Source organism: Berghia stephanieae, chromosome 3 (assembly GCF_034508935.2).
Source record: "Berghia stephanieae isolate SIO BIC M18660-M18661 chromosome 3, UCSD_Bste_1.3, whole genome shotgun sequence".
NCBI classification, from domain to species: domain Eukaryota; kingdom Metazoa; phylum Mollusca; class Gastropoda; order Nudibranchia; family Aeolidiidae; genus Berghia; species Berghia stephanieae.
The window spans coordinates 56,422,848-56,432,567 of record NC_088362.1 but is presented as its reverse complement, the minus strand read 5'-3'; the positions used below and the strand labels follow the sequence as shown (position 1 = coordinate 56,432,567).

At 32.6% G+C, this 9,720-nt stretch overlaps 1 protein-coding gene across 1 annotated transcript in view; it reads left to right on the top strand.

Moving 5' to 3' along the window:
* The window catches only part of LOC144968051 (uncharacterized), a 20,827-nt gene extending 11,476 nt beyond the window's left edge, over positions 1-9,351 (top strand). Inside the window, exon 5 of the mRNA XM_078906018.1 lies at positions 1-9,351. This exon is cut by the window's left edge and continues 824 nt beyond it. The gene's annotated coding sequence lies outside the window, so the exon portion shown is untranslated.
* Positions 9,352-9,720: the final 369 nt, after the last annotated feature.

The window sequence follows — 9,720 nt, the reverse complement described above, 5'->3', positions numbered from 1 at the left end:
ACTTTCAATTGACATTTAGCAGTGATATTGATGTTCTTTAGAATCACAACCATATCTTCAAGTGTGGCTTAAGTAAATTTAGAACCAAAAAAAACCATCTCTTAGATTATCACTGCCCTTTTTTAAAGTTTCAAACACGGCGTGTTAGGAAACTCAGTGGTGCTTTACAAGATGCATTACAACCATAGCTTTACTTTTAATCATTTATATATATGTCTATGTGTGCATGTACAATGATATTTAATTTTTCTGTTGCTGAAATACTAAGATCTGATTATAAAATTTTGATATTAATGAAAGTTGTTGATCATATCAGCTGTGGTTTATATACGATTTTGAAATGGAATTTTTTTTCATTTTCAATAGGCATGAAATAGATGCGTCTATATTTGAATATCCAGTTCCACTTTGTGTTATTATTTGATACTTCAAAAATTGGGGAGTTTGTTTATAAATAGTTAAAACATGTTGACCAAAACAAATTTTATAGGAAAAAATTGCATGAATGTGTTAGTAATGAGAAGGCACAATGCATAACACTGTGCCCTGTTTACTGCCAAAGTCTTCATCGTGTGCATTCCACGAGGCCAAAACAGATGATTGTTTCTGTGCCTTAAATCATTTCTTGTGTTCTTTCATGTATGATTCCAGTGCTCATCGCAACTTATGTTTTGTGTGTTTTTAAGAAATCTATTTATAAGTCTTCATAAGATTCTATAATTCTTTCTTCTTTTTGTTTTGTATTTGAAGCACTGTGAAAAGTCTCATCTAGCTTCATATTTCCCATTTCTAATTTTTTTAATTGATGATTATTTACATGACTTCAGGTGACTTTCGGAGATTCTCTTTTTCATGTCTTTATTATTATTTTATAAAATCTTTTATCTATTAAAATAAACACACAAAACAGCATGAACAAAATTTGTCATATTTTCTTTTATATTGAGCTATGGTTTTGATTTTTTTGGTAGGTTATACACATTTTTTTTTGTTTGTTTATTTTTGGATTCATTAACATTGTTAGAGGTGATATAATTTGTGTAATGATATCCCCAACATTAGCCACGATGATCTGGTCCTATTTGCCTAAAAAAATATTATTGCACTATTTTCTTCCCTGTCATCGTTTTTCTCAAGCTTGTTAAGGGGGCTCGATACTAAAATTACCAACATCCTTAATCTGGAAGATTTGATCAAATTAATGCTGGTTAAAAAAATGATTGGCCATCTTGGAAAATAAACAAGTTTTTGGGACTCTACCATTTTATTATTCCTTCTTTGCTTTTGGTTTTTAAAATTGTTATATATGGTTTAAGCATAGTTGTAAATACCTGGCTACTTAATTTTGTAGATATTCACTCTCAAAGGCTTTTTTTTTTTTTTTAAATTTGAATAGCATTTCCTCACTTTTTTAAAACAATATTTAAATATAAAATATTTTTTACTCCAAAACTATTAAATAGAAACAAATTCAAAGTAGCCAGCTCTAGCATTGAAATTAGATAAATGGTCAAGTCCCAAAAAACGTTTATGGTGATAAGATAAGTTTTGGGAAAAAGCGCAATATGTATCCGATTTTGAGCCCACTGACGTTGGGTAGGGGTTTTGAACTGAATTTTTTTTACTGTTTTAAACTATTCATTCAGCAAAAATATGGGTTGAAATGAAATAAGGAATGAATAAATTGATAAAAATCAGTTATTTCCAAAATTTGATAATTTTCACCCAAACTAAGCCCCATTTACACCCACGAGCCTCCTTAAGGCTTCACTATATATTGAGGTAAATACTCGTCACTTGTATAAAAAATTCCATATTTTAAAAAATGGAATTGCCTACTTAATTTTTCTTTTATAGCTTAGTCCTCTTTATAAAAAATAATGTTTTCAAGAGAAAAGATATTTTTGTCGATAATTTCATTTTTTGATAATAATTTTCTAATATTGCATATATTTTGGTGCATTTGTAAAATATATCTGAAACATGAAGATTACAAGGAATGTTATCTATCCATTATAAAGGTTTTAACATGGTTTTGAATTTTGACCAAAATGATTACAATTTAAATGAAATGTCAAACTCAATAGACTCATTCGTGAAATCTCATAAAGACAAGATAATAGCAAACTGCTGAAGTGTTTCTGTACAAGAAAATGTCCTGTTGATTTATTTTATTTTTTAAATTTATGTGTGTGCGATGTCATAAAAGCTCCAGTTCTAATACTGGTTCACAGGAAATGAGATTTTAGTGATTTTTTGTGGCAATAGAACTTTATATATAACTTAGAAATGTAAATGCTCCTGTTGATCAGATAGTTTTGGAAAGACAGTGCAATGAAGCTTATCCATGTGAATTGAGACTTGCAATAAGACTGTCTTGTCGATTACATTGAAAGGCCTCTTTGATAATGAAATATTTCTATACAGGGTAACAACTTTATATTTTATCTTGTGACCAGGAGAAGATATCATCACAATAATGTTGCATATCTCTATTCTACCCCTCACCATGAATTGTAATGCGTAATGGTATCAAGTTTCAATATTAAATATCACTAATGTTAGATGTTTAAAATAAAGAAATATCATTTAAATATTTTTGAAAATATCTTTTATTCATAGGTTGCAAAATCAGAATCGACTGAAGGGTAGAATTAAAAAAATAAATTCTTACACTCTTGCGACAAGAGAACATGTCCAGAATTCCAAAAAGCAAGATTGTAAGAAGAATCTATTTTTTTTATATATATATGATGGTTTCGTCACAAAAGGAAATGAACACGGCAAATGTTATTGTTGTGTAATAAGTGATGTGAGTATTGTGATACGATAATCTCATGCCTTAAACAGTATTGATAAATTCAAAGAAAGTCTGGGCCTTTGCACTATTGTTCATGTCAATAGGTAAATAAAAGACAAAAAGCTTTCTTTATCTTGAACTGTTCACAAAATTGTTACTTCCATTTCAGTGTATTGCCAAGTGTATAGATTGAATTTCATGTTTTACTGCTCGTATTTAAATTGATATGACCATTTTTCTGTATACTGCCGAGAGGACTATAAATTTGGCAGTCGTTGCTAAACTTCTAATTAAAAATAAAAATAAAATTTAAGAGAGAAAATTGTTGTTGCAGTCGCTTGCAAAAAAATTTATAGAAGATATAACTTATGGTCACAAGGGTCGGTTGACTATTTATAAAAATATAGGCTTTGAAAACAGTGAAAAACGCTGTTTTGATTTAAAGCATATAGAATTTAACCAGGGTATTAAACACCTTTATGGTGAAAAAAAAAATTACGTATTGTCAGTTTTGAAAAAAATTATGGTTAAATTTTATAATATCCCAGTTTTAAAAATTAGCCAAAAGTAGAATTGTAATATCCAAGTATGGCTCATGTTATCATGGTAATGCTTGATTAGTGATGTCTGGTGTTGAAGGTTCGTATTTATCATCAATATTGTCTGAAACATTTTGACAACTTGACTTAGCTGCTTTAACTCTCTTCTTGCTGACCATTTTCTGCAATGCTTCATATCCATCCAACATTTAAACTCTAAACTCAAAAGGATTAAATACACGCTGTTTATATTTTTGTTCAGCAAAACAAGCAACACAAAAAGTTAAAAAGTTGAAATTTTCTTTAAATTTTGTGATCGATAAAAGAAATCTGAAAGAGAAAAGTGTTGGTTTTATTGTAACGAATGTGATGATTTTCTTATCGTTGGTAAGGAGAGGGTTAAGCAAGAAGATTTTGTAGACAGTATAATGTAAAATAATAAAGGCAAATTATATTTGCAAAGATATAATCTTGTCCAGGCAACATTGACAGGTGCCCTGCCCTTTCCAAATCTTTGTATATATTTATACCATTAACCAATAGTAATTGTGTTTATTGGTTTTCCTTTGTACAATTCATGCATTGATATGTGTTGGTCAAAACGACTCATTTAATTCTCATGCATTCCATTGTAGTGCCAGCTCAAAGCGATTTCAGCTATGTCCAAATTTATGCTAAACCAGTTGACTGCTATACACTGGAACATCTCGTATTCAAAAGTTTGGCCAGAAAACTAGTCCTTCAATATCGATCGACTTCAATTATCACTTGTCTTGACAAAAAAAAAAAACAACTTTTTTTTTTCCAAGATGAATATCATTTACTGGGTGGGGACCCTGACCTCCATAGTGGGCAGGGGGGTAGATACTGTGTCTTCTATCCCCTTATATCTGTTTTCCAACTTGCTTTCTGTCTTTGTCTTGGCATGAGATTACTTGGTTTTGTCCTGGCCCTGGCCGGAGTCCTAGATGGGAGGGAAACAGTCAAATGCATAGTAATTGTTTTGGGAGATGATATTTTTTTCCTTGTAAATCATCTCTCTGTAATGTATTATTGTTATTTTAATGTATGATGTAGGCATTTGAGTGTATTCCTCTTTGTTGGATTTTGTGCTTGTGTCTGGATGAGACTTATAAGTGATCTCAAACTAGGTGCATTGGTGGTATGCTCTTGGAATCTACATCTGATCCCTATTTGTTCCCAGTTCCCCTATGTCTTACTTTTTCTTGGGTGCTTTAATTGTAGTTCTAGAACTTTTTACTGTCCCATTTTCTTCCTTTTTACTGGCGCTGATATAACCTAAAGGTGTTGCAAGCGCCGTAAAACCCTTAAAAACAAAACAAACAATATCATTTAAATCGATTGATATCTGTAGGACGACTTTTCTGGCCAAATTTTTGAATACAAGTTTTACCGGAGAACGACAGTCAACTGGTTAAATCTAGAAAAATAAAACATGTTGCAAATTGTTCTTGTCATATGATTTCTTGCTCTCGATCAAGAATTCTCATCAGAAAGTGTTATGAGGGTTGTTTTGGTCATAATTTAATGCAAGCTTTCTGGGTGAGATCTTTGATCCCCTATGGTAAATTGAGAAGATCACTTCTCTATTCTTCTTTACCAGCTTCCCTTTTACTGATGCTGAAATGAAGTGTGTGGTGATAACCGTTATTTTAAAAAAATGAACAAAACTAATACAAAACAAATTCTCTTCTTTTCCTTTGTTTTTTTGTTTTTCACTGAGAGGGGTGGATAGAGAAAAAAAAAGTATCTGATAGTATGTGGTGTCAAGCTTTCTTTTGTAAATTTTAACATCATATATTATATACATTTTGTTATTAGCAATCATATTTATGCTTTAATTTTATTACCTTATTTTTGTATTTATTGCATAGATGTATCTTTGCTTCATTTTTTTGTAAGGCAATAGGTCTTTGTTTAGAATTTGTCAGATATCTGTTGTTTTGTTAAGATTAGGCCCATAGTGAGGGTCACAGTCACATTCAGCCATGTTATAATAGTGTTGCCCATGTTTTTGTGTGATTTTATGCTTCAACACTCACCATTAGACCTGTAGGTCCCCTGTTCAAGTCCCCCTCCAGGTGGTGCAAAGTTGAGTCCTTGGAAAAGGCTCTTTACTGGCATTGTGTCACCTCACTCAGGTGTAAAATGGGTGCCTGACCAGTCACAGCTTTGTCTCTATCAAACAAATAATTGTAATAGCGCCTAATACGCAATGTGTCTTGTCCTATTTTTTAAGTATTGCTGTTGGCCGAGGTTCCCTTGTAAAGCGCTGTGAGCACATAATTTGGTGGAAAATGTGCTATATAAAAAGGTTACATTTATTTTTTATTTTGTTTTGACATGTAGCACACTCCTACACATCCTTTTCGTATCCATTGCTATTTGTTGTTTAATTGATTAATACAAGTGAAGAGTGATGAAAAGTTGTACTCTACTAATTCACATCAGGACTCCATTCCTTTTATAAACATGAGAATCAACCTGCAAGAAAGAGAAAAACATTATGAGAAGAAATAATGAATATTGATAATGTCAGTTGTTTCAGATACGTTGCTTCTTATGAATGTTCGTCATTCCTTTTTGATTAGCTTTGGTCATATCTTTATCTAGTTCAGTAGTCCTTGTGTACAAGTTTTGTGCAAGTTTTTTTGTTTTGTTTTGTTTTTGCCATCCTCTCTATCACCATGTATTTTCCTAGATTACAAGTGGTGATTTCAACCATGTGTTGATTTGGACCAGAAACATTTTTGTTTTGTAAGTGGGAGTAAATTTATTTGATATATATGTCATTATGTAGCCAAGAAATTGCCTGTAAAGGCATTGGATTCAGGTTCCTTTTCGTCATTTCAAAAGTAGTCAATGGTTGTGTCATGTTGCTCTATAAACTTTATATTTTTAGTATAATTTTGAGCATTCGTTGTTTGTTTTTGTTGGAAGGTTTTTCTAAAAGATTTTTTTTTAAATTTCTGGTGTACTGTTTTACCAATAGAATAAGTCAAATCATCTTCACGAACAATAAATGTTTAATTATTAAAGAAACAATCAAGGACTGATCTTTCTACCCTTTAGATTATTAATAGAATTGGTTGCAGAAATTAAAGGTAAATTATTCCCTTCAATGCTCTGAACACTTGTGTTCACTTAAATGGGCAATGACCACATAATTTTGTTCGATTTTCATTCATATTGAGCATTGTAAAGTTGAGGCATTTTGGGTAGCTGGGTGGGGTTCTTGACCTCCCATAGTGGGCAGGGGGGTACATACTGTGTCTTCTATCCCCTTATATCTGTTTTCCAACATGCTTTCTGTCTTTGTCTTGGAATGAGATTACTTGGTTTTGTCCTGGCCCTGGCCGAGTCCTTGTTGGAGGGAAATAGTCAAATGCATAGTTATTGTTTTTGGAGATATTTTTTTCCTTGTAAATCATCTCTCTGTTATGTATTATTATATTTGTTATTTTGAATTTATAATGTAAGCATTTGAGTGTATTCCTCTTTGTTGGATTTTGTGCTTGTGTCCGGATGAGACTTACAGGTGGTCTCAAACTAAGTACCCTTTGATAGTGTGCTCTTGGAATCTACATCTGATCCCTGTTTGTTCCCAGTTCCCCTATGTCTTACTTTTTCTTTGGTGCTTTATTTGTAATTCTAGAACTTTTTACTATCCCATTTTCTTCCTTTTTACTGGCACTGACATAACCTAAATGTGTTGCAAGCGCCGTAAAACCCTTAAAAACAAAAACATTTTGGGTAGTGCTTTACAGTAAAAAATTATCACATTTGTCATTAATTCCGCATTTATAATAATTTCATTAATTATTCCTTTCACCCACTTGTAATCATTTATCATGGACACATTTCATTGCACCATCCTATTTATTTGTAGTATTATTAATTGTAGAACGCCATAGAGCACAACATTGTGGATATTGGCTAAACAGATGATTAAGTATTTTAATTGCACTTAACTTTGAGATGGGTTATTAGCCTATTATAATAGCTGGGTGGGGATCCTGACCTCCCATAGTAGTCAGGGAGGTACATGCTGTGTCTTCTATACCCCTATACCTGTTTTCTTATTGCTTTCTGTGGTTGTCGTCGAATGAGATGTCTTAGATTTGTCTGGAGTCCTTGGCCTGGAGGAAAACAATCGAATGTTTAGTTTTGGGCGATGATATTTTTTAAATTGTAAATCATCATTTTAAACTTTATTGATTTGTAAACACTTGAGTGTATTCCTCTTTTGGAATCTTGTGTCTGGGTGAGACTTTTAGGTGATCTCAAACTAAGCACACTGATGGCGTGCTCTTGCAATCTACATCTGTTCCCTATTTTAATTATTCCCCTTTGTCTTACTTTTTTCCTCAAGTCCTTTTAATTATACATCTGGAATGTTTTTACTTTCCAGTTATCTTCCTTTTTACTGGGGTTGATATGACCTTAATGTGTTGCAAGTGCCGTAAAACCCTTAAAAACAATTAGATTAGAACTAAAACTTTTATGGGCTTTTTAAAATTACAAATCAGCAACACTACTCCAGCGATGTTTTGACTTAACTTTGACATGGTTTAGGCTAATTGAATAGGACTAAAACCTTATGGACATTTAGTAATTACAAATCAGCAACACGACTCTAGGGATGTCTTGACTTAACGTTGAGATGGTTTAGGCTAATAGAATAGGATTAAAACTTTTATGGCCTTTTTAGATTACAAAAACAGCAACGCAGCTCTAGCGATGTTTTGACTTAGCTGTGACATGGTTTGGGTTTCTAAAATAGGACTAAAACCCTACGGACATTTAATAATACTACAAATCAAGACCACGACTCTACTTTAGTTCCATGTTTTTGTTAAATCCTTATTGTCTTTTAATTTATTTTGGAAAAATCCTAAAGCCAGATAAGCAAATGAACAAATTGGAAATTGTTTTTTAAAGAATTTATGACACCTTTACTTTACACAATTATTAAATTTGTCCTTGTGATCTCTATAATGATTATATTCAGCAAGTGATTTAAAGTAATATGAGTTTAATTGATACGTTGCCATTTTCATATTTCGTATTTTATATTTGTTTTTGGTTAAACGTCTAAAAATAGATTGCTATCCAACAATGACACATATCTGTGTCGATTCGTCTGTAATATTTTTGTGATGAATGCAAGACGTTTTGATGGGTGGGGTTCCTGACCTCCCATAGTGGGCAGGGGGGTACATACTGTGTCTTCTATCCCCTTATTCTGTCTTTGTCTTGGAATGAGATTACTTGGTTTTATCCTGGCCCTGGCCGGAGTCCTAGCTCGGAGGGAAACAGTCAAATGCATAGTTATTGTTTTGGGAGATGATGTTTTTTTCCTTGTAAATCATCTCTCTGTTGTGTATTATTATAATTGTTATTTCCAATGTATAATGTAAGCATTTGAGTGTATTCCTCTTTGTTGGATTTTGTGCTTGTGTCCGGATGAGACTTATAGGTGATCTCAAACTAAGTACATTGGTGGTATGCTCTTGGAATCTACATCTGATCCCTATTTGTTCCTAGTTCCCTACGTCTTACTTTTTCTTGGGTGCTTTAATTGTAATTCTATAACTTTTTACTATCCAATTTTCTTCCTTTTTACTGGCGCTGATATAACCTAAATGTGTTGGAAGCGCCGTAAAACCCTTAAAAACAAACAAACAAACAAGACGTTTTGCGCATCCTCTAGTGTTTCACACAGACATGATCATTTTGTGATTTATTTCTGGTAGTTTTTTTTAATAATAGCTAGAGATACTCTGGCCATTATGCATATCTTATACTATAAGTTATAGTATTATAATGGTAGATTTCAATTACTTTTTTGTTTGTTTTCTCTCTCTCTTCTGATTCACAAATTCTAGGAAATGGACGTATTTGTATTATTTATTTGATTTATACGTCATGTCTGATCATGTTTTATTTTTGGTTCTTGGAATAAAAGAGGTTAGCTATATTATTTTCAAAGCATGACTTTTTTCCCCCTTTTGTGCGGCTTTGTGGTCTAGTGTGACACTTGCTTTCTGATCGGAAGGTCCAGGGTTCGAGCTTCGCTCGGCGTATACTTGAGCTCTTTACTCACATTCTCTCACAGTATTGAGGTGTAAAATGAGTACTTGGCCGTTGACAGCTTAGCGTTGTCTTTGTCTGAAAAAAATTGTATCGCCTAACTAACAGGGGCATGTCTCTTTCTACATGTTACTGTGGCCAGTGGCCCTTTGTAATCACGTTTAGTGGATATTGCGCTAAATAAAGGCTCAAGTTGTTATTTTTTTTTAGTGATAAGCCATTGGACTGGGAAACGGACAAATCAAGTCTGTTGTGCTGGATGGGGTT